This window comes from Cygnus olor, chromosome 1 (assembly GCF_009769625.2).
Source record: "Cygnus olor isolate bCygOlo1 chromosome 1, bCygOlo1.pri.v2, whole genome shotgun sequence".
NCBI lineage: Eukaryota > Metazoa > Chordata > Aves > Anseriformes > Anatidae > Cygnus > Cygnus olor.
Genome location: NC_049169.1, coordinates 88,775,591 through 88,800,982, shown reverse-complemented (window position 1 = coordinate 88,800,982; position 25,392 = coordinate 88,775,591). Strand labels below are relative to the sequence as shown.

The 25,392-nt window shown below is 39.4% G+C and overlaps 1 long non-coding RNA gene across 3 annotated transcripts in view; it reads left to right on the top strand.

Moving 5' to 3' along the window:
• The window catches only part of LOC121075221, a 102,526-nt gene that overhangs the window by 31,520 nt on the left and 45,614 nt on the right, over positions 1 to 25,392 (top strand). Inside the window, exon 1 of one of the 3 annotated variants that reach the window (XR_005822820.1) lies at positions 2,881 to 3,246. The exons of 1 other annotated variant lie outside the window; for it this stretch is intronic. This is a non-coding gene — a long non-coding RNA (uncharacterized LOC121075221). Of the gene's footprint in view, positions 1 to 2,880; positions 3,247 to 25,392 lie in introns of those variants that run through there. One more of the 3 variants, XR_005822819.1, reaches the window with a different exon arrangement.

Genomic DNA, 25,392 nt, shown 5'->3' with positions numbered 1-25,392 from the left:
GCTAACTCTTTTGAAATGTGCTGAGGGTATTTACTCACAGTGGAAGATCCTTAATCTGGCACTGAATCATCCATCCCTGAATACTCAATCTGATTAGAGAAGTCAAGATGATTTTCTCGGTGTCATCTAAGTAGGCAAGACTCAAGCATCTTGGATTTGACATACAATTCTCAACCACTCCCATGACCTTGTCTATGAACTTCTGGTCAATCAGATGAAGTTCCTCATATTTCCTACATGAAAAGCAGGGAAGAAAAATTGTTCTGTGAGTTTTGAAAGTGTTCATTTCCTATTATTGTGTTGCAACTGGGAGAATTTTGAACAAAAGTTGAATACTTGATGTACTCTGGAGATCACTCTGTATGGTCAATGAGAGGAACAGCACTAGGTATAGCTGTAAGGCTGAGAAAAGACATGTCATTCTGGATTTTCTGCTGCACTTATCTTGGGTACAAAGATGAGGCAAACAGTCCAGCATACAAATAATTCATTGTCCTACAAGTGAGGACCAGAATCTTAAAGCATCACTGTTCATTTAACATAGAAGGCTGTGTTACTGTTGTTTTTTTTAATATGGTCTTATATGCTTTTTATCTTACCATTAGAGTCCACAGTCTGGTCGTTACCAACAGATCAAACTTAAGAGATTTTCAGTTCACAGGAAATGCACTCTTACAGCTTGGGTTTTTATTCTGAATTTAAACTAAAACTCCCGTTTTTCATAAAATGTTTCAGAAAATCATTTTTGGATAAATCGAATTACCGTACTCAAAGTAAACATTTTGTCTTTTGATTTTGAGTTATGAGATATACATTAAACATTTCATGAGAGTTGAAAAACAAACTATCTACAAACAAAAAACGTTTCATTTGAAATTAACAACTGTCACAGGAAGTTGTGATTTTAAACAAATTAACATTTTCTTAGAAACATACCCTGCTAGACACTATCTGACTGTTTCAGTTGTTATTAAGTAGAGTAAAACTGTTTTGATGAATGGTTGGATGTTGACAGAGGTATTTCGATCTCACTTCAGTGACTCAGGTACTGTGTTGCAAAGCAGTAGTTATGAAAACAAATCAAATTGCAGAGTCTGTGTAAAATGAAAAGAGCTAGTTATTTTTCTACCTTTTGGTTTGTTTTTCTTCTGTTCTTTCCGTATTTTATATGAAATCATGATGCAAATATGAAATCTCTGAGAACAGTTATTTGTTTGCATACAGATATTGTGAAATAAATATAAACAAATCACATTAATTAGAAAAGATTAAATTACATCCTTTTAACTATCCTTTGATTCATGAGCAGTGCTTAAATTAATCATAGATGTAGTTTATAAAAGGAATTGAGCCTAAAGCTGTGCTACCTGGTTCATTTCAGAACCAATTCTGAATTTCATACCAATTTCAGAACCAGCACAAAGATGTGCTGTTCTTCCTGTGATCATTTGCTTTATGATTTGAGAAGTGTCTATGGCAGAAACAACAGCAGTTGTCTGCAGTGGAAGCAGATCCCTGATGCCTTCCAGCTCAACATGCAGCTCCACCGGTGTGCCAGAGCATCCTTGCTAAGCAATGCTCCTGGAAAGGCTGTTAGGTGTTCCTGGGATGTGAGGTCTGGACCAGTTCCTACATAAAAGTTTGATTTCAGGCATTATTCAGCATGTAGGAGCAGGCAGCCCCAGACCCTACCCTCCTTGAGACTTGCAGTGCAAACCATCTGTAGTGCTTCTCTTTGATGTGAGCCTAGGTGCAAATCCTCTTCCCTCCAAGCAGTCCTCCCACATGGGTGCCACATGGCAACCTCCCTCAAGGAAAGTAAATGGCTCCCAGTATCATTACTGGGGGGAAGAGGAGGCTGGGTGAAGCAGAGGACCTTCTTTTTGCAGGGGGCACTGGTGGATTTCATTACATTGTTCAGAGGTTAAAGTCTCAGATGGGAAAAGTCAGCATAAGGAATCATTTCTCTGGTTCTGGAAAGATAAGACAACTAAAATACCACATGATGGCCCAGAGATCTTCAGGTGGTTGAAACTCTTCCTGCTAAGCTGGTGTCTAAGGAGCAGCACTAACTTACACCAGCTGAGGCCCGGGGATAGGACAGGTAGGGACAGAGGGATAGAAAGTACAACTGAGCTCTAGGAACACAAACCGTAGTTTGCACTGATGTAGAACTCTATTTAATTTGTCAGTTTGGACTGAAAGTAGCTATCAAGTTTGTTTATAATGGTAAGGACAGAAATTCATCAAAGTGAGCTTTTCTCACAGTCTCTGCTTTATATCTGTAGCAGAAGTGAAAAATAACCGGTGTAAGTAAAACAAGTTGCTTGATGTGGCAGTAGCTTTATGTTAGTATATTCTATATAAACAACTTATAGGTTTCACTTTTGAGGGGGGTTATTAGTATCATATGTCACCTATAAAATTTATAATTGATTAATTAGCAAACAAAAGAGCAGCATGTTCTTTAGCAGATGTTTCCTAGCCCACAGGAAGCAAACAGCCTGAGCTGCTAATACAGTATTCATCTGTGTTGAAATTAGAAAACTGGTGTCCCAGGTTTACTGAGAGTCAATTAGCCATTTCGTATTGTAGCTGGAGATGATATATTTACCACTGCAGTATGACTGACAGGGATTTCTTGATGTATTTCTTGTGGTGGCCTTCGAGCTGAGCTAAGTGTGCTGCCCCAGGACCACCTGCCTACACCTTGGGTGCCCCCATCCAACAGGCTGCCTGTCCTGAGTCCTTTAGAGCTGTGAGTATCTTCATCTTTTTACAGGGTATTACTCAATGGTTGCTCAGTTTGAGAGGAATCTCTAGGCATGTAACTCAGTTTCACATAGAAATGTGAGATCTTTCTTCAAGAATGATTTTTCAGGGGTATTTCTGATCAAATGGGAGAAGCCCATGTGCTGTTCACTGATGACATACCAGGTGACTAGGAGTACCCCCCAAGAGTAGGCCAGCTGGGACCAAGCTACCCCTGCCCTGCCCTAGATGCAGGAGGGCAACCAGACCAAGGCGTTCTGTGTCTCATCTGTGTGCCTGACCCAATTCTGTGCTTCTTGGAGAACTCAGCAGGTGTTACCCTGGGTTCTGAGGAGACTGATTATAGAGGTACCACCCAAAATGCTCTGAGGAAGATCTTTTAAATATGGGCATATGTACCAAACGCTTCCCAGCTCAGCATTGTGCAAGCAGCAAGCTCTTCGAGATCCTGGTTCTTTCTGCGCTGGTGGGGTTGTAAGTGATCCTTCATTTGTTTTCCTCTGTCAATGTGGTGTGTTTTGCTGTGTTCAACCTAGCCGTATGGGATCTTGCTGAAAATCAGCATTCGGAATCGTGTAGGAGAAAGATGATTTGAAGCTGGGCAGTGTTCTTACATTTCCCCTTTGGGGATTTTTGGCAGCAACAAAGAAACTGGTTGTCCTAACTTCATCTAGATGCTGTAAAAGTTATCTAAATTGTCTCAGTGTAAGAATGTAAAATACGTAACTTGTGAAATTTCAAAAATATTCTTAGGACAAGAAAAAAATCTCTGTGTGACTTTACTAACAATAACTTTACCTGTTGATGCTCTTTCATAGTTTTTCCTCTATTTACATGTGCGTATATATATATATACAAACTTTGGTAATAGAAGGATGATGGACTGAGGGTTACTTGTAAAATGTTTTTTGTGTTTTGTCGCTTGTAACAGTCATCAATTGTAATTGTGCAAGTATAGGAAAATAGGGTAGATTTCTAAGGTGATTAAGATGGTCTTTAAAGCAGTATTACCTTGTGAAGGGTTGTATTTTTCTTGGATATTGTTTAGTGTAATTGTTTTGGTTTTACTCCTTAGGGTATGGGTTTATTTTTTTTTTTTGTTTTTACAAATAGTTAATAGGGAACTTGTCATGTATTTTAGGAGTAAAATGCAATTGTTTCAACCTGCTAAGATTTGACATTATCTTTTAAATTACCTCTTCTTCAACCTACTTCTTTTGACAGTTTGGCTTTCCTACTTTCACTAACAGGAGACAAAAAATGTATTCTTTATTTACAAAATGTAACACCACACAACTTTTGAAAATTCTACTGCACTTTGTCTTTATTGCTCTCTTTAAGGACTGCTACTACAAAAGCAATATGTGCTTGCAGCTGTTATGCTGCAAAATGTGCCTCTTGAATGAAAAACTTCAGACTTGCACAAAATAAAGTTAAAAGTTAATACTATGCTCAGTTGTGCATAGTGTGTATAAACTGAATGAGGGTGTTCTTTTGCATTTTTTCATATAAATATTTTCTTTGTTGTGGATAGTGTTCAGTCAGAAGCTTTTTAGTATTGGGGTATCATTGCTGTTTGAACAGTGATTTTTTTCCTTTTATATTTCTCTGCCCTTCATGTTATTCATCTCAGAAGGTGATTGTTATATATGTTGTATTTTCAGTGAGGTTTGTTAATCTAGGATCCTAACGCTTCACAAACATTAATGAATTTGTTTTCATATTGTTCATTTTCCCTGTATGTATTAAAAAAAAGTGATAAAACAGGTAAGCTAAAATGACTATCAAAATCTGTGGCTGAGGAGAAAGTGGTATTGGATTACAATTCACTGGGCAAATTTACATATAAAATACTTGATTAGTATTTTCATCTGTTTTAATTACACTGGATTAGAGAAATATTAGTAGAAGTAACACATCCTCTTTGGGTAGATGTATGGCAGCAAGGTACTTGTAGTGTACAGTTTGCCCTGATACGTTCACAACAAAAGGCTATGCTTCTAAAAGAACAATCATGCTAACATCACTATATCCTCCTTAGGATTATAACTGTATGTTTAATGCAATTTTATATTAGTACGGTTGTTTGTAATTTGATTTCTAGTGTTGAATCATCACCTCCAACTAGTGATGTGGTTTCCCTTGGGGCTATATTTTCTCTATCTTATTTAAATTCTGGATTTAGTATGTGTATACTGTATTATTTTCATGTTTTTCAGCGGGATCGTTTCTGTTACTTGATCACTTCTTTCTAATCCTCGTGCTTTTCTCTCTCTAATCCTTGTGTTTTGCCATAAAACATAGTGCTGTCATAGGTGACTTTGTCCCTTATTATATGATGTGACTTTCCAAGTAAAATGGTGAATTTTTTTCAGGTGTGTTTTTTGTGATATTTCTTGGCTGGTTTTGTTGTTTTATTTTATCAAAATTGATATACGCTCTGACACTGTTAACCACTGACTGTTGGTATCACTTGTAAGATCTAGTAACAACTGATGTGGGCCTATCATTGATCAGTGAAAACCATATTTTGTTTGCAGGCAGTGTTTCTCCAAAGTATTTGTGTGCTTCCATTAACTGGTGTAAGTGTAGCATATTTAGGGCAGTAATGCTATGGAAATACAAGTTTTTTGATGAAGCTGAAAAGTGAAGTTTTTTTCAGCTAGTGTGGCTGTGTATGAGGTTATGCAGTTAGTGTTTTTTCTAAACTGGCCAGATTGGATCTAGCTCAGAAATGTTTGTGTTGCAACAGCTAGCTAGTTGGCTCCATTTGCATGCATGTGGAGAGGAGCAGCTGCAGAGGAAAATCTATTGCAGTTCAGAGAGTCTGAAGGAAAATGTGGGTGTTCCTTAATTAGACTAATACCATGATTTAAGGATAAAATGCATTCAGCTCTGGCAGCTCTTGGTCCCCCCTTGTTTTACAGAGTGCTGGCACAAATCTCCGTACGACTACTGTAAACTGGATTCAGTTGTTTTTTTTTTTTTTTTCCCCATCTCCTTTGTTTAGACTGTTTTTACCTATATATGATGAGATTCCCAGAATGCAAATGTAGAAGGATGACTTGGCTTGGAAAGTGTGAGCAGCCCAGAAGGCAGCAACTTTGTGCGTGCTCTTGGCAAATGCTTTGTGTTGTCAGTTTGCACCCTAAAGTGCATAAGCAGATCCTTTGTAAACCTGTGGATACTGTCAGGCCTGAGGCACGTAATATTTTGGAAGTGAAGAAGTTTAAAACAAGTACTTCAACTGAGCCTGAGCAGCGTTTGGCCTGTGCTGATGTTGTTGGATGGTTGGATTTTGGTGGCTGGAGTGGTGAGGGAGGGTGGCAGCCACTCAACAGCAATTTCCTCAAAGGGGAACAGAGTTTTGTGCCATCCCTGTTTCTCCTTCCTGCAAGTACTTTCCAGTATCCAAACTGGACTCCAAAGCCCACATTGGTGGTATTTTTGGTTTTGTTTTTTAATCGTATTGCTCCAGAAGCTAGGTAAAGGAATCAGTAAGATCTGTATACCCCAATACCAGGTACCAAGGGAATCCTGTTCTCTTATTTTTCTTTCTAAGCTACTTGTGGTACCTGCTGTTGAGGCTTGCCCTTTTGAAGAACTTATTCTGTCCTGCTTGTCACTTTCATAGGAAGGTCATAGCTTTCAAATTAGACTAGCATAGAAGTCTTTTGTGATGAGAAATCTTGTTATTTCCCCAAACTAGTTCATATTTCCAGAGCAGATCCTTCGCTTTCCATTTGGGGTTATTTTTAAGTGAAGATATATGATATTGAATCCCCTGCTTTTGCCTTGCTTGACACTGAATTGGGTTTTTCCTAGGCTAAGTAAGCAAAATATTTTTAATTACTTTGAGCATATTTTTCTCCCCAAGCTTTTGGTATTTCTGATGAGCTTTGAGGTTCCTGTCTGAATTGTTATTTGAAACTGTATGGATGTTCGGGAATATTTGCTGGATTAATTTTACTATGCCGTAGTTACATGGAATAACTGTGTGAATCAAGGCTTGTGCACTTAGCAGCCTGTCTTAGACCTGCACAAAGCAACTCTGACACTGCCCTCAGCTCTCAGTTTCACAGTGAGGTAAGCATCCTTAGTGGAAGACCCAGTATGTAAATAGGTGGCAATCAGAGACTATCCTGAGCTGGAAAGGACCCACAAGTATCACTGAGCCCAACTCCTGGCTCTGCGCAGGACCACCCCAAAATCATGCTATGTGTCTGAGAGTGTTGTCCAAAGGCTTCTTGAGCTCCAGCAGGCTCTGTGCTGTGACCACTGCCCTGGGGAGCCTGTCCCAGTGCCCGACCACCCTTTGGGTGCAGAACCTTTCCCTAACACCCAGCCTGACCCTCTCCTGTCCCAGCTCCATGCCGTTCCCTCGGGTCCTGTCGCTGTCCCCAGAGAGCAGAGCTCAGCGCCTGCCCCTCTGCTCCCCTCGTGAGGGAGCTGCAGGCCGCCATGAGGCCTCCCCTCAGCCTGCTCTGCTCTGGGCTGAACAAACCAAGGGGCCTCCGATTCTCCTCATATATCTTGCCCTCCAGACCTTTGACCGTCTTTGTAGCCCTCCTTTGGATGCTCTATAATAGCCTTATGGACTTCTTATAATGTGGTGCCCCAAACTGCATACAGCACATGAGGTGAGGCCACACCAGCACTAGAACAGAGTGGGACAATCCCTTCCCTCACCAGCTAGCAGTACTGTGCCTGATACACCCCAGGGTAGGATAGGCCCTCCTGGCTGCCAGGACACATTGCTGGCTCATATTTGACTTGCCACCAACCAGAACCCCCAGATCCTTTTTTGTGCAGCTGCTCTCCAGCCTCTCGTCCCCCAGTCTGTACCTATAGCCATCCTGAGTGCAGAGTCTGTCACTTGGCCTTGTTAAACTTGATGTTGTAGGTGATTGCCCAGCCCTCTGATTTGCTAAGATCTCTCTGCAAGACCTCTCCATCCTTGAAGGAGTCAGCAGCTTCTCACGATTTAGTGTTGTCTACAAACTTAGTATACTTTCAAGTCCTGCATCCAAATCATTTATGAAAATATTAAGGAGAACTGACCCTAAAATGGAGCTCTGCAGAACAACACTAGTGACTGGCCACCTGCCTGTAAGTAAACTAAGCTGCAAGTCAGTTTAGAGTTAATATCTTCTAGTCTTTTGAGGGTAAAATTAATTTGTGTAACCATATTCTAAAACTGTTCTTTCTGACAGAATTTATGACTAGTGCTTTTTTCAAGTTTTTTAGCTTGTATGTAACACAGTAAGCTTTACTACGTTGCTAGTCTGTTTCTTCTCCTTTTCAAATATCCTTTTTATTGTTAGCAGTCTGTTCCGATGCTACACAATCCCCTTTGGATTGTGCTGAGCAGTATTAAATATCACAGCAGCATACTTTCTTGACTTTGCTGATGTTAAAATAGCAAATGTTTGTTCTAGTTTTTTTTTCCTCTATTTATTTCTGTGAGTGTTCTGCTTTAAGCATACCTCATATGTTTTCTGCCTGGAGCCTGCCAAGAACCAAAGCAGGTATTTCAGAGGTCAGCTGTGAACTGCTTGGTTACAAAGACAGTTCTGAAGTAAACTCCAGTAAATAAGCGAGGAAGGAAATGGCCTCTTGACAATGTGTATAACAACACTGAGGAATGCGTTTTCCCAAAAGCAAATTCTGTGGGGAACTGTGGTCAGATGCTGAAAATGGTTTCCAAATTAGTGTTACTCTCCTGCAGGGGGTGAGGAGGGAGCAACTCCAAATCTTAACTTTATTGCTTCCTTATTCTTCTGATACGATTTCCCTAATGTGAGACTCTGACACTTGCTTTTTCTTTGAAATATTAGTTCATTGCAATAGCATTGATGGAGGCCAGTCATGAGCTGGGTCATAGTGGCACCACTAGGACTGTACAGATACAGCATAAAATCTGTGCTGGAGGGCTTATTCAGTAAGCAAGCACTTTATCGTTCTCGTCTTCTCTTAGCTTTTTGGGCCATTGTCTGACATCTTGTCAAACATGCAGTTCTCTGAAGTAGTTTTCAGTCATTCCTCTTTGAAATACAGATTTACTTATTATTTTTTTCAGGTGAAACTATAGTATAAATATGTAGAATTGAGCTTTAATATATATATAACAGGATAAAATCTCAGTATAGTTTTAATAAGTCTTCACTCGCAACACAGATTGAAATGGGGTCATGAATTGGAACAGCAGTAATCCATTTGTAAAACGAAAATGAGAAATGGTCTGTTTGTGACATTCTCATAACACAAGTGAAGATTATTATCTCACTTGGCTTGCGTTGATAGCAGGAGGGGAGGAGGTGTAATCTAGCAGCTGAATAAGGATGACCTTGGTCTGCAAAAAGGCACTTTTGTTAATGAATTTGTAAGTGCTCCCAGTTTCCATTTTCATGCTTTCTCATTCCCATTCCTTCCCTCCAAATTGACCAACATGTTGTGTTAGGCAGACTGTGAACTTTGTCTGCAGTATGTCTCATCTCCTCAGGTGAGTCCTGCAGAGGGCCATTTTTCCAGACACCCCTCCCAGCCCACATGAAATTAAGCAGGCAATGTCTCTCTTTCTCTGGATGGTATAATCAGCTGCCCTGGTGTTCCTGTAACTTAGTGCTTATTTAAAAATCTTTAAACACAATACTGTATTTTTATTTTACTGGCACAGGAAGGTTGATTATGGGGTGGGGAGAAGCTGCTTAAAAATTAAATGATCATTGTATCATTGCTGAAATCAGTAGTATTATGTCAGCTTGCAGCATGTATCAGTTTCATGGTTTAAAAAAAGGTAGTGAGTAAATCATTTGAAAATAATTCAGTATCTGTTTGTCTTTATTTAAAGTCCATCTTAAAAAAGGTTGTACTGCTCTAAACTGTCTACAGTGCTAGAATGCAAATATTAATTTGAATATTATTGTTGAAACCACTTCCATCTGTATCTCATTATCATTCTGACTGCTAAAATGTCTTCATTTTTGGATGAATTGCTGTCTACATACTAATTTACAGCAAAATATTTCTTATTTTTAGCAATTATTAAGACAAAGGAGTACATTTGTGACATTATTAAAGCATCATCAGCCTACAAATTAGTTACCTTATCTGTTCTCTATCTGCATAATCCTCATACCCCCCTCACCATGTTTACAAATCCAAATGAATATTATGCAGCCCAGATCTAATTAATTTTGGATTAGCCTTCCAGACACATGTAGTTCTGATCAAAACAATTTGTATTCTCTCTTTTCTGATTAGGATGAAGCCTGACCCCTGGAGTATTCTGTTTGTCAGGGGATGTGCTGGAACATGAATATCAACAAGCAGGTTAATCCTTAGGCTGTCACTTTCTCCCATGTACACAGCAGCATGTTTTTTGCTGCTAGAAACCTTGGGGAGCTACGTAATGTCAGAGAGCAAATCAGTACCGTGCAGGGCTCAGGTGAGATTGATATCTGACTAGACATTTAAGCAATCCAATGTGATGTATAATGAAAATAATCCACTGAAATGACTTTTCAGAAAGATCTGGCATTCTATTGTGCTCTTTTTGAAGTGAAAGAGCCAACTTGAAGATGCATTTGCAAAGAAAGCTGAGCTGCTATAAATTTAAACTAGGTAATGAGAAATTTAGATTGACTAATTTATTTGTTTTTGTGCATCCTCTGATAGGGTAGCTATTGGCGACTTGTGTGCAATGTTCATAAAGCAATTTTTTGATTGTCACAACATAATATAAACCTTAAGCACAGAATCCTATAGTCTTTGGGGTGTGTGTTTATACTTTAAAGCAATTCAGTGGTTTGTTATTGTATGATATTCGGCAGAGAGCATTGACAAGAGATCACAAGTGTCACTAGAGCATTTGGATGAAGATTTTGCCTGTGCAAAGCACATGTATAATTCACTATATACTGCTTGAATTTCAATTTATATCATGCTTCCTTTCCAGAAATGCACATTATTCCATATATAAGTACATTAGTAAGTAGTGCAACTAAGTAGAAGCAGTACTGAAGAGCAAAACAGTTGGTGCTGTGGACCTGAGGTCTATCATCTACCAGTCTCAGGAAGCTACCTCAGACAAGCTAGTCTGGCCTGATTGCCCATTTAAGTTGGATGACATTAGACGGGGTATTAAAATATACCTTCTGTTTTAATTTGATCTGAAATGGATCCTGTTTATGGGCTTTGTTAATCAGAACTTGGTAAGTCCAGGTGAGTGGGAGATTTGGTTTGAAAGTGTATTCCTAAATCAACTAAAATATTAAGGCAGACAGATGCAGCCTATAAATATAGCTGTTTAGAAAAATAATAAACTTAATACATAATGGTCAGAGGCATGTAACTGTAAAATTAAATGAATGAAAAACTAAAACCAGCTAAGCACTGTTAACTTGGAATTACTAAATTTTCATAGAAACAAGTAAATTTAAATAATCTACCATCTTTAACAGCAGAAACTAAGCCCTTAGCAACTAGTCAGGAATGTTCTGGAATAGGAGACAATCAGGATGGGTAATATTTTAAAGCTTCTCTTCCTTCCAAGTTTGGAAGGTGCCTGGGAAATCAACAGTATTTGGAAAGTGAAAATACTGTGAATAGAAATGTTCAGTAAATACGATAATGAATTTACGTTAGCATAAAGTTATCTTCCAATATCATTGCTCTGCAAAGGACTTTCCGTAAAAGGCTGTTATTCCAAACAGAATCTCAATTATATTTTTCTCAACAGAAATGTTTGTAACAACAGGGTGGAATACAATGGGTAGAGAATGAATGTTTCTGCATTTGAATGCAGGCTAAATCTTGCTGGGTTTCCTTTCCCATTTTCCATCAAACCAGTATGATTATCAGTCAGCCATGCTCCCTCAGGTGCAGAGCTCATCCACTTTGACTTAGGGTCACAGCTACGGGCATGAGCTTCCTCCCAGATCACGGAGACTGTCAGTGTCAGTGATTAAATGGCTTTTCCCCTTTCTATGCCCTGAGGTACCACAGTTCTAGATCAATGTCAGGTTTTATACCATTTTCCCTGTTACACAGAATTTACCATGACAGGGCAGCTTTATTTATGTATCATTGAAAACACTATTGAGCTGCCTTCTCTTTTGTGCTTCTCTTTAATGAGTTATTCTCCAAGGTTGGAGACTAACTGATTAAGCTGGTGTTACAGATAGCTTTGATTGGTGATATATCAGTACATGTGTCAAGTGAGATACTGCAGATCTCTCTATACTTAAGTCAAGCTTAGCTTTTGTTAAATACACAAAGGCATTTGGTAGCTGAGGTGCTTTGCAATTCTGAAAAATCAGATACCTTTTCTGCAAGTATAGTTACAGTAGCTGCAGGCTGCAGTATGCTTTTGGTAAATGTATGCAAATCTGCATCTATTTGTATGCTGCCAAAAATGATTAAGGAACAGAGATGCCTAAATACCTTTGGGGAAAAAATAGGCTCTAAGGCCCAGCTGTTGCAAATACTTAAGCATGGGCTTAATTCTATGTGTGTGATCAGCATTGCTCTGAGTTTAATAGACAGGAATTGGTGAAAGTGAAAGTATTAATGTTGCTGAAATGGATATGTACATGTGAACCTCCATGTAAAACTGATAAGCCTGGCAATATATAAAAGAATATGACCCTCAGAATTATTAGATGGTGGAAGTGGTTTTGGTTTCGTTGTTTTTTTCCCCCTCTGCCTTCAAGTGGAATCTGGAATCTCTTGGAATAGTGGACATTGGAAGGGAGGGGGGAAGCTGATGTTTCAAAAAAATAGTCTAAACATCAGAAGCTGCCAAAAATAAACCCACCCTAAACTGATCCATCGTGTTCATTTCTTACTTTACTTTTGTTGTTGTCTGGGTTATCACTGGACAGAGCGGTTGAAAAATAGGACAGAACTGTTTGAGACTAGTATTGCAGTAGGCATTGTCATCCAACTATGGGGATGAAATAGTGAAATAGTTGAAAAACGTCTTATAACAAGTGATTTCTTGTGATCTTTACCTAAAAGCAAGGTCTGCAAATATTTGTATGGGCATGATTATATTTGGATTTTTTCAGTGTTCATCCTATCATTGTGGTCTTTAAGAACTCAACAAGAATTGATTCACTTGTGCTAGACACCATGTAGTTGCTATGTGATCATCAATTCCTTAGTTCAAAAAAACAAAACACCACACGTGTATCTTTAACCCCTCTAAATTGACTATCTTAATATGAGTATTTCCATTTGAAGGCTAACTTTAGACAGCAGACTAGCAAGAGCATGAAATAAATTGAGAGAAATGAATACTAATTGTAAACTATCAAATACATACAAAAGGACAGGAAGAAGAAAAATCAGCAACAGAAATTGATGCTGTAACAACTCTTTTATTTCAGGGTGGGGAGAGGAGGTGGTGTGTGGAACAAACAATAGAAAAGATTAATTACATCATTAAGCAGAGCAACTTCTAGTAGCTATAAAACCCAGAGGGGTTAATTTATCTTTGTATTTTGTCTTTAGAAGTGAGTGTTAAGTGATGATGCAAGATATGAAACACTGATGGATGGCCTAGAGTCCTATGTCTGAATGATTACAATGCAGTAAATCTGTACAGTTGTAATGACCTTCGTGTAATATCAGTTTATGGCAGCTGAGAATTTGGCCCCTTACTGAAGCTGAGGTTGTGTAATTTTTCTCATGAGAACAATCAACATTACTCTTTGTAGAAGGCTGAATCAAAAAAACTTGGATCCAAACAGGGAGGTTTTGTGGTGTGAATGAAACCTCTTGTATACAGAATGCAAAGGTAAACTAGTGTGTCATGATGGACAGAAACATGTGCAACATGTACAAAAGGAGGGTCACATTCCAGCTATTTACAGTTGACGGAATACATATTTAATCCATCTTTAGGCTAAGGCTAACAGTAGAATTTATCCCAACAGTTTGATTTTACAGGAATGTATGTAAATTGGGTCCCAATGACTTGGGTGATATTTGACCTGGGGTGGTGGTGATGTGGTGACCATTGTCCAGCTTAATTGCTGAATGGGATTGAGGCCTTAGATGTCAGAAAGAAGCACTTTCTGAGCATATAAAAAGCTTGTGCAGCCCCAAACAGGAGATGGAGCATAATTAGCTGTAGTGTAATCATAATTAAAGATTCAACTCACTCCTACTACCATTAGAAGCTGTACGACAATAAGAATTTAGTTTCAAAAAGATGATAAATGCTATATTTTCTGTGAAGAACAAGAGCTTTTTTTTTTTTTTTGGACTCCTGCTGTCTGGAATCGTGGAGAAAATAAACAGCAAAAGTCAGCAAAAGTTTTCTTACAGATTGAATGTAGGCCTTAAACAGAGGTGTTATTCTCTGGATCCAGTCTCAAAATGAGCAAGGGTCGTGTGATGTGGTGGATATGAAAACCACTTCTCGTTTGGGGTTACTTGCAGGGCTTGTGTGCCTGGGGCACACTGCAGCAGAAGAAATAAGTGCCATGAGTGACAGCCCTGTGTCCTGTTAGCAAGAAAGCTGAAGCGTTTGCTACAGGTGTAGCACAAGGCTAGCAAGCCCTGAAAAGTGCGGAAGAGAGTCAAGATATTTAAGCCCCCGTTCTTCTTTCCCTTCTGTACGTGGTACAGTAGAGCACAGACAGGATCTAATTTCCTGTATTGATTTTGTCTTTTATACCTTTTTTTTATTAAGTCAGTCAGCCATTTGAACAAGGAGTGAAGACTGTACCTGCCTTTGTCTTTGCGAGGCATAGTGATGTCGCTGAGGCAGGATGCAGAGGAAGATGACAAGTCAAGATGAGTTGCAATGGAGAAGAACATCCAAATCAGAGGAAGAGGGCTGTTTGTGAGAGGGTTTATTTCATATTCTTACATTAAATTTAAACTTAAATAACACCTTCTAATATTACAGGGAGTTCAACCAGTGATTCCCCATGGGGAAAGGCAAGTCTTTTTGAACAGTCCCATGAGAACATAGCTTGTTCTTGCAGTCTAACAAGAGAAGGATGAAACGACAGTAGCATCAAAATCTCCCAGTCCCTGATGACTCTCTGTCATTCTAGTTATACCAGACAGACATTGACTTTTTTCACTTTGTGCAGTCATAATAAAATGTGCTGGGATTGCAGAAGGCTTACAGCTGCTTTCTCGTGAACAACTTTGTTAAATGTTCATTTGAAGCTGTTCATCATTGCACCAGAGGAGTTTCCTCCTCCCCTGCCATGCTGCGTTGCTATCACAATACTCTACAAAGACTGTTTCTCTCTCCTTCTTCTAAACTGTACAAGGACATTAGCATGAAAACGAGGACTTTGTTTCTTAAGTGTTCATCCATTCCTATAGCTTATCCTCCCACCTGAAGTTCTCATCTGTGGCATCAATGAGTTGCAGTGGAAATTGGTTTGATGAGGCTCTTTAAGTGCAATCCACTTATATATTATATGCAATAATCTCTCTGTAATTATAGACCTCCCTTTATTATTATTATAACATCTTTTAACACTTTTGAAGTTCCCTCAGTCTCATAATTCAGCTTCATTGACCAGAGGACAAAGAAATCCACCAGCTGCAGAGTTAAAATCGTGATGCTGTTGGCTTTAATCTCTCTTTAATCATTAAAATATAAATTAGTGCTTGTATTCGTTACTTCCCAAACAGCTTTCTCTTTTGGATTTCTCTCATCCTCTGCTCACAACTGCCACCTGCGTCTTCTGGTGGCCCGCCTTGCACCAGGGAGGAGATTCCTTCCCACTGTTTGTCAAGAACAAGGGTGCGAGGCCTAAAAAGCAAGAAGTCATAGTAGAAAAGAAGAGAAGGTGTGAGTAAGTATGACTGAGCAGGTCAGAGAGTGAGGACAAACATCAAAGGGTGCTCTTGGTACATCAGCTTTTAGCAGGGGTATCCTTTTAGGTAAGAACAAAGCGAAACCTCTTTAGAGCACGGCTGAAGTTTCTAGCCAAAAGTGGATGCACCTTCCAAATATTTTATTTCCTTGCAGGAAGGATAGCATACACCTCTGGCAGTCCCTGAAAAGGACAGTTTTACCTCTGAGTCAGAATCTCCTGTACATTATTGCAGCTATTTTTAGTTACTGTATCAATGGCTTGGGTGATGTGCATATGTCCAGACTGATGGACATATGTTTCTTTGTTAACATTTTTTTTTGCATATCGTATTCTCAAGTGAAAACTGGCTCCGTTCCTACCTTAGTAAAATATATAAATATATAGATGCATATAGTTTGCCCATAGCTAGGTGCTGCCTGGGCTCCTGTGTCAGGGCTAGATCTGTTTACAGCTGCATTTGCAAGCCCAGCAAAGAACAGCTTTGAAGGGAAGGATTTATATCTTTTAATGGGATGGAGTATTTCAAACATCAGGATTTGGTACATGGTTCTTAAGGCTCACGTCTCTGTGAACTAAAGCCTACACAAGTCCATGGGTCTAATGCTGTTTAGTGCCTTAGCACCTCTGAATGTAGAGAATACACCAGATAGGAAATCCCAAGTGCAGAGACTTAGGGTTGTATAAAGCTGAAACTGGTGCTGGAGTCCAACAAAGCAAGCATATGCTTAACTTTAAGCACTTGAGGAGTCACAGTGAATCAATGGGACTTGTCACATACTTATGTATTGCTGCTAGATCAGGGTTTTAAAATTTTACTCCTGACAGTTTTGGCAACAGGAGAAAATAAATGTGTTCATAGTTCAGCTGTGTGAAGCAGAGAGGAAAACTCAGGGACTCAGGGCGATTGACACCTCTAGTAATGAAGAACAATGTGTGGAAGAGCTGCGGTGCTACATACACAGCTAAAGAGAATGCTAGCAAGCAGTGAGAAAGGCTGAACTCATGGAAAAATTATGCAGCATGGTCATCTTAATTGTATCCCTTGTGGAGTACCTAAATGATGTGGAAAGGGATGATCCTAATTAAGAAAAACACAACCTGTTGGCTAAAAGCTTAGAAAACTGCTGTTCACAGGCTTGTTATCTGAGCTTTTCTCCACATTTCCTAAACACACAGGACAAATTTAAAGTTTAAATCAATGAAAGATATTCTGTGTCTGGATTGTGTGCATTTCATTTTTTTCATACAAACTTTGAACATGATATGATTTGGTTCATGGTCAGGTCTTCAAACAAAGCTTTTTTATCATTAATAATAAAAAAAAAACACACAAGGGACAAAAAGTGCTTACCTTCAATGATATTGCTCAGGCTACATGAATTAGATGTGAGGCTGTGGGTCCACTGAAAACAGATTTTTGTTCAAATAAATGCTGAGGAAGCAATTTTGTTCTCTGCCAGAATGAGTTAGTTATAACGTTTTTAGAAATACTTTTCCTAACTTTGACAATATTAAACAAAAAAATAAAAATCAAGTCACTTTTCTGTGAAGGGAAGGAGAAGTATTGTCTCTGAAGGATATCCAGAACTTCCAGAGCTCTTTTTATTATTATTATTCTCCCTCCTTCTTTCAATAAGTACTGAATTGAAAAGGAACAATGGAAAGAAGAAATAGGAGGCACACTTGCGTACTTGAATGTAAGTAACTCCTGTGAGGAAGACTCTATGTACTCTGCTGTGGTGGTTTATCGGATTTTGAGTTCTGTAAAGCAAAGCACCTGTGATTTTATAGGGAATCCAAAGTATTGACTCTGATACAGCAGAACATCATACCAAGTGGCACCACAGTGTGTGCCTGGCAGCAAAGCAATTAAAACTTTTGCCAAAGGCAAGACAAAAAATCAGGGAGTAGATGGAAGCAGAATGCCCTGGGCAAAGACATGGCCTGGCTGTAGCACTGCACTTCTGAAAAGTTGCTTTCTGACCACCCAGCACGTTGCCCTGGCTCTGCTTGCTGCACGAAGTAGGTCAGCAGTGTCCCAACCACTCATGTAGGTCCAGTGTTGCCACCATCATCTGGTTGTAGGTCTCCAACAACAGTTCTTTGCTACCAGGGCATGTCTTACCTGAGTCACCTGTGCAAAAGGTACCTCTTACTGATAAAGAAGTTCATCTCAATTCTTATTTAAGGATAAGGCTTTGTTTATGATACTCCCTGTAAATGAAGTTTTGAGATGCTGCAGTATATATTCAAAAAGGGAGAGTACAACACTGTCTTCTGGAAGTGGGGGATGGGAACCACAAATCTGAGGAAAACTCAGTCCAAGCTTTGCATCCCCATGACCACTGGAGGCTCTCTCTGTGGAAGCCATATGAATATCTGTGAGCTGATTGGGGCCACCAAAGGATGTGATATGGTATTGTCCTACACTCAACAGATGCCTATTTGGGCAAGTCTCCTTCTCCTGTATAATGGCAAGTTACCCCAAAACAAAGGATACTTTGTCGTTGCTGCATCCATTCAATTATTGAGCTTTCTCTCCTCCCCACGGGGGCCCTGGCTTAGTTGTTAGAACATGGGTTTGGGATACTGGAAAGTGCTCTCTGTGCAGTGATAATGAGGAGAAGTTCCTAATAGCACTTGCGTGAAAAGGACATCAGAGTGGAAAGAACGTGTGAAAGAAGAAACTAGTGATCCGGGACAGCCCCGAGTGAACATGTGTTTGAGAGGGTGGGCTGACTCCTTGTGAAAGAAGAAGAAACTAATCTAGAAACTTTAGGATTACTGAGCTATGTGAAGGTACAATTTGTATGCATAGTCAGTCTTGGACGAATAGTATGAGGGAAGAGCTGCAAGTGTTTTCATAGTTAAGCTTTTCTTCAAGATTCCTCATGTGATCCAAAATTTTTACTGGATGGGTTTTAAGATTTAATAAATGGAAAAACATGTTAGTTCTCGTAGCCCCTAGGATTTTTTATTTTGATAACTCTGCTTTTTTCCTGTTCCCGTTTTCCAGCTGAAGTGCAGCTCTTATGGAATTTCAGTAAGCGTAAGCAGAAATGCGCTTCGTAATGAAGCGAGCTGGCAGTCCCAGCTTGGCAGGGATGTGCCTGGAGTGGACAGAACTGCGCTGTGCAAGGTGTTTACTTCCAGAGTGGGAACAGTAATTTTTAAGACTGAATAAAATTTCAATTTTAAAATTTGGCTTTAGATTGTCATGAGAATTTTAACTGTTGTTGCCTTTTATTCCCATATTCCTTTCTCTATTTTTCCCAGAGGTAATCCTTAATTTTTATTTTTTTTGGACAAGTATAAGTAAAAATTGGCTTGAAGAGAGAATGGATAGGGGAGGGAGATAAGAGTTTGTAGAAGGGAAGAAAAGGAGAAGAAAAAGCATGAAGACATTCAAAACCGGTAGTTTTAAAAACATCAGCGAAGCAATTTATCGAAGTACTATTATGCTTTTTGAGTCTTTTTCCACTGGACCATGCAAGGTTTCAGGACATATAAGTGGGTATCATCATTAACATACAAGAGAAGCTTCTTGCCTCTGCAGTGGAAGACTGTGTGAGAGTACTTTACTATTGAAGCAGATTCTGCCCCCCCCCCCCCCCCCCCCCCCCCACAAAAAAAAAAAGTACCTGTAATGATTGTCTTCATTTTTTATGTAATAAAAAAGGTGCTCTTGTTTTGTTTTTTTCCCTAAGCAGACCTTTTCGACAACAATCACCTTTTTTGCATGTTTGTACTTTAAATACAGAGGCATCATAAATATACCACCATAAATGGGTGTGGGTTTTTGTTTGTCAGTGCAGCACTAGGAGATGTCAGGCTGATTCTTTCAGTGAATGAAGCTGTGACTTATATGTGGGGCAGATACAGCAGGATTAGTAATGGGAGAATATTTCAAATGCATTTCTGTCTAAGGTATTTTACAGAATCACAAATTAGTGGGGGCAAGAAAAGATCCCTGGACGCTGCTGAGCTCAGTGTCCTGCTCAAAGTAAGGTCAGATGCAGTAGGTTTCTCAGGACCATGCTCAGTCAGATTTTGAAAATTTCCAAAGATTGAGACTACACAGTCCCTCAGGGTAACCTGTGACACTGTCCAATCACCCTCAGGAAAAAAAAAACTTACATGATTTCTTTTCTCAGTGTGCCTGGTGCACAAATTTCATTGGGCACCACTGTGAAAAGCCTGGAGGTGTTTGACAGGAGGGTGCAGCTAAAACACTTACACACATTGATAAGATCCCTGAGTCTTCCCAGAGCTAAACGTTTCCAGGTGCCTTAGCCTCTCCTGTCACATGCTTCTGTCCCTTAATCATCTTCAATGCCCTCTACTTGGCTCAATCCAGTAAGTCCATTTCACTTCCACTTTCCATTATGCAATCTCCCCCTATAACTGAAAGTTTAGGCCTGAAACTGCAAGTAAGGTTGCTGTTATCAGCCCTGGTGGTGTCCCTATTATCAGTCCCCCATGCCTCCAAGGGAGCTACTGCCATTCAGCAGACCACTACCTTGGCATTATGAAAAGAAACATCCTTCTCCAAGAGCAACACACCTGCTAGCCTTACTTGGAGGAAGATTTCTTCTTCTTAAGGCATTGCAGGCATTGCTTCATGCTCTAGGATGTTGGAATTCCTCCCAGTAACATCTAAAAATACTGAATGGCAAAAACTATACTTGTGCCTTTATTAGAAACAGGTGGGAATGGATTTGACTACTGCTAAGCAGTTAATTGATGCTTGATCAGGTGTTGGAAGGGTGTGGAATCCTATGCTCCAGGCATCTTTTGTGTTGATATATTAAGTAGCCTTAAGCAAAACAACAAAAATCAAGATGAAGAGCAAATGCAATGAACTTGCATGCAGTCTCATATTTTATTTAAGCGTATTTTTATTCTTCCTTCCTTTTTAAGTGTCAGTTTTTCTTTGTCCTCAAAATAGTTTGTCTAGATATGTCAAGTAAGAGGGATGCTGCCAGGTGTGGTAGTGTGACAGCTGCTTGAGTCAAATACAGTATTCATATACTGCATATATTGAGAATAAATTAGGTGTCACCGTGTTTTGTGTTCTTCGCATTTAACAAGAGCTGCATAATGCAAATTGGGAAGTCTTCATAAAATGGTAAAGAAATAGGATGTTATTATTTGAAAATATCATTAGGGTACGTCTTGCATTTGCAGCTTAATACCACATTGAAAACCACTAAAGATAAATTGCTGGTTACATGTGGGGTGTTGAATTAACCTCACTATTTGTGAAGCTTTTCACCAGTCACTCACTATTCATTTAATAACTTGCTTATGTGTTCAGTCAGTTCTCTGTATTAAAATGAGGATGCAACAGAACAAATGAAGCACCAACTGCAGGTGGGCGGATATACTTCTCTGAATACGACATTGACTCCTACATAAAGAGATGTTCCTACGTTAGTTAAAGAATTTAAATGCTTCTACTAGGTTCTGATCAGTTTTGACAAGTGTTCATAAACCCATTCTCTTCCCCAGAAATATAGAGGGGGGAATTAAGCTCTCAGTTCTTTTACTATGAGAGAATTTTCAAGAACAGACAATCTTTTGAATTCTGAAAGGAAATATGAAGTGGGTGTATGTGTTGTGCGTGAATGTGATTTATACCTAAAATACAAACCCACACATATGGGTGTTGGTAAAATGGAGGGAATCTTCAAAGCACTATTGATATATTTTTAAAAGAATTTCTTAAACCACTCTGCACTACTTCTGGCTGTCTGTAGTATGGTAATTTATGAGAAAGTATTGTTAGAGTTTGATTTAGAGCAAAGCTAGGCACTGAAGTACATTCACGGCATGACAGATCTTTCCTGTTATCTTTGTGAAGACCTCTGCAATAACGTGTTTCCATACCCTACTAGATCTGTTAGAACCTGCTTAATGGCTCTCAGGTGAAGTCCCAGGCTCTGATTTCCTTTTGTGTTCTGCCTTCTGGGCCACGTGGGAGGGAAAATTAGGTACATGAGGGAGCAGGTGGTACGGAACCCAGCAGCAAATGAGCTATAAACTTGGGGACAACAATGTAGATAGAAGCAATTAATTTTATAGTGAAGTACGCTATTCCTTCCACTAATCACAGCTGCTCAGGTCTCACTGTGAAGGAGAAAGGAAGGATGATGGGCGGATATTTGTAATACAGTGAAAAATCTCCACCTAGCCTCTGATTTAAAGGGTCTTGTGTTAAAAGCTAAAGCCATTTAAATTTCAGCTTTAGAGGAACATTAACTTTTCCTCCTTAGAAAAATCTATGTTAATAGAGGACTTGAGCACAGACTGTGGATGTGTTTGTCAGCCTAATGCTTCATCAAACCCATGAGCTCTTTTTTTTCTCTGTTCAACTCTTTCAGCTTTGACTAAGTTCTGACTAAATAAGATTTCTTGCTACTATATTTTGCATACATCATATATATGGCTGTGAATTATTAAATCAGAGATGGAAAAAGGTACATTATATGTCATAATTTTCTCTGTTACATCAATTAAATGAGGACCAGTTCTGCTATACTTGCCTCATTCTAGTAGCAAAAAGGTGAAGTTTTTCATTGTGTGCAGGACTGGCAGACACCCTGTCTACCTGTATGACTGTAACACCCAAAAAGCCTACTTCTGGATACTGTTGTGCTGTATCTTCACCAGCACTTAACTCAGGTGTCTGAAGTGGGGCTGGAAACAAAGCTTATACTTGAAAGGAGTCTCCTTATAGCATTAAAAAAACTCACTGTTGTAACTAATGAGCAAAGCAAGTGATGAAATACATACTATTTGGAGTATCTAGACCAAAAACGGGTGTCTCAGGGGAGAGTTGGGATGGAGAATAACTTCTAATTCAATCATAAGTTTACAGACTGGAAGCAGAAACTGCTGTGTGAAATCATATGTCTAGAACGGGTGGGAATACAGAGGGATCTTTTTCAGTCTTTTAAGCTTTTAAAAATCAATGGGAGTTGGAGGCCCTCTGTAACGAGGGAGAATTTCACCTTAGATCGAGTGAGAGAGGAATGAGGTCATTCAGAGTCATGGGGCTCACAAATAGGCCACAAGATGAAATTCCAGACTATTATGGAAAATAAGTGTGTGATTGCTATGACTGTGTTTGTGTGGAAATCCTTCGCCTTAGTTTAAACGTTTCTCTTGGAACCATTTGACCCCAAGAGGCAGTCTTCAAGAAAAATGCTTGGAAGAGATGTATATGTTTGGCCTGCTAAAGCTAGGTCAGATGTTTGGATTTGTCACTCCCCTTTCTTATATAAGAAGTCTGGACTCAGCTGCTCAGGAGGGTTTGCTAGCCAGACCAAGGAGACTGGTTATTGTGAGCTACATTTCCTGCCTGGTCTATTCTGCTGGAGATCTGATGTTGTAGCTGTTGTGGTCATTGTTGTAAACTGCTTGGGGGTAAGTTCAGGAGGCTTCAAGTGTCTAGCGGCTGTTCACAGAATGAGTTTGAACCCAAGCGGCAGCTGAAAGACAAATGTATAATGTCTCCAAATTCCCTCAAGGAAGAAGGCATTGAAGTTGAAGAATTAAATATTCGTTAACTTTGTGGACCAAGCCCAACAGGAAGAAAAAAAAAAAAAGAAAAAAAGAAAGAAATATTGTTAAAATTTGGTGGAAAGTAGAATGACCCAACAGTGTTATTTATTTATTTATTTTTAACTAGCTAGTATAGTGTGAAACAGTGAGGTTTTCCACCAAAAGCAATGTACTAATTTCAGCCCAACAGATACCCAGCTACTACCAAGGAAGCAACAACAAAGAAATCCAGGAAAACTTGAAATTAGTAAATGAAATATGAATCAAAATTGAGTCTTTATCCTTTTTCTGTGTTATTCAGTGTATTTTTTTCCCCTCACATCTGATCTGCTTTCCTTTCTCTCCAGTTTCTTCATGGATCTTGCTGTGTTTAACCTGCCTCGAGGGTATTTTCTAGTTAAAAAGGTCTATATGGAATATTGAATTCAGAGTTAAAGATTTCTAATTCTTCCACAGGAGAAATGCATTCATCTGGCCCAACTTGACTGGAAGATAACTGATGTAGCTTCTATGAGTGACCCAAGTGAATCCAGCATTGGCTAATGAAGCATTTTAAAATCATGAATGAAGTATAAACACTGGATTATTTGGTGTCCAAGAAAATGTTGATACTTGCTTTCTTGCCTTCTAGTGTCTGAGTATTTTGGACTGTGTTTGGGTCATGTCCCTGTACTCAGAAACTGAAAACGTACTTTTATTAAAACCCTTTTTAAAAAATTTTGCACTCCAGAAATAGTAGCTCTCAAATAATAGCTGACATCAGATGTAGCAATATTGTTACCGAAGTCAATGTTGACATAGCAATTACCGTGACTTCTGTAATTAGCAGGTGTTTCTTCTCCTATCTTTTGTGTCTGTAGTGCTCTGCTTATATCTACAGGTTTTAGCAGGACTGAATATTCAGTTCCGGTAAATCTGTCCCTACAAACATGCCAAGTGGAGTGGTGACCAGGGCCTCTCAGAACTGAACACAGCAGCAGGAGTATGTCAGTCAGTGCTAAACCCCTCCTATTCACAGCGATTACATCTGGACCTAAGGTTACATGTGCAGTGCAACTTACTTTGAGTTTCCTCTTCCAAGTATGTAGAGTTGTGGACATTTGTATGATTGTCTTTCAAGCTCTAGCATTTACATGGGTGTCTTCCAGTGCTTGCTAAGGCAGCAGGCACTTATCTGAGCGGTGCTCTCCATGCAGGTTGTGCCCCTACCCCACACAAGTGACAAGCACTCTGGGAACTGTCATGCAAGTGGTTACCCAAGCAACCGAGACTGGGTGCTCTAGGAGGCCATGCTGATTTTATCAAGAGGAGGGATAATGTGCTACTAGCTAAGCCCATGGCACTGAATGTGTATAGCCTGCCTTCTGTTCCACCTTCCTTCCTCTCTTATGCGTAGTAATAATAAATTATTGCTGCATTGGGCATTAGCTGCTATTATCAAATGAATGCTCTTCAGCTGGAGATGGTGTGGATTGTGACTTAGTCTCCACCCCTGTTTTAAGGCTGTAAGACTTCAAGCTCACTAACAGCTGCCTGACTAATCAGGGCTGCAGATATGTCTTAGTCTGGTGCTCATTTTGCACATATCCAGGAGGGTGCTTCTGGAAGCCGTGTGCTCTGTGTAAGCTGCACAGCTTTCCTTTGCACTGATGGGAACCACCCAGTTAGTCTGAGACAGTTGGGCCTCAGCATTTTAATAGATCTGTGCTGTTAGACTTCATCACATTGTTATACCCAGGAGAAGGCAATTTTAATTTTCATAGTGAATAGTAATGCTCTAAACTAAACATATTGCTTTGAATCAAAGTAGCCCAAACTTGAAAGCACTCATAAAGTGGAAACAGGTGTAGTCAGCTGTTTAAATACTTTGCAAGTTGTTTGACACATTACCACAGTAGTTTGATTCACATTTGAAAGTTAGGCATTTGCATACGCAGAGTGAGATCATAAATCATTTTGGACAGCATATTATTGTGTTAGTTCCTGCAGACTGATGGAAACAAGTAGCTGCAACAAAGCCATGCAAGTCTGTCCGGAACATATATACATGCTTATGATGGCTAAAGCAAACAATGTAATAGAAAGTCATTTTCCATAAATAATAATAATAATAAAAAGTCAGATGAGGTTTTTCTCCAACTGGGTTATTTTTGTCCTTCCTTTTAGTAAGCTTTGAGTTGCTAAGTTGAAGTGGCTCACA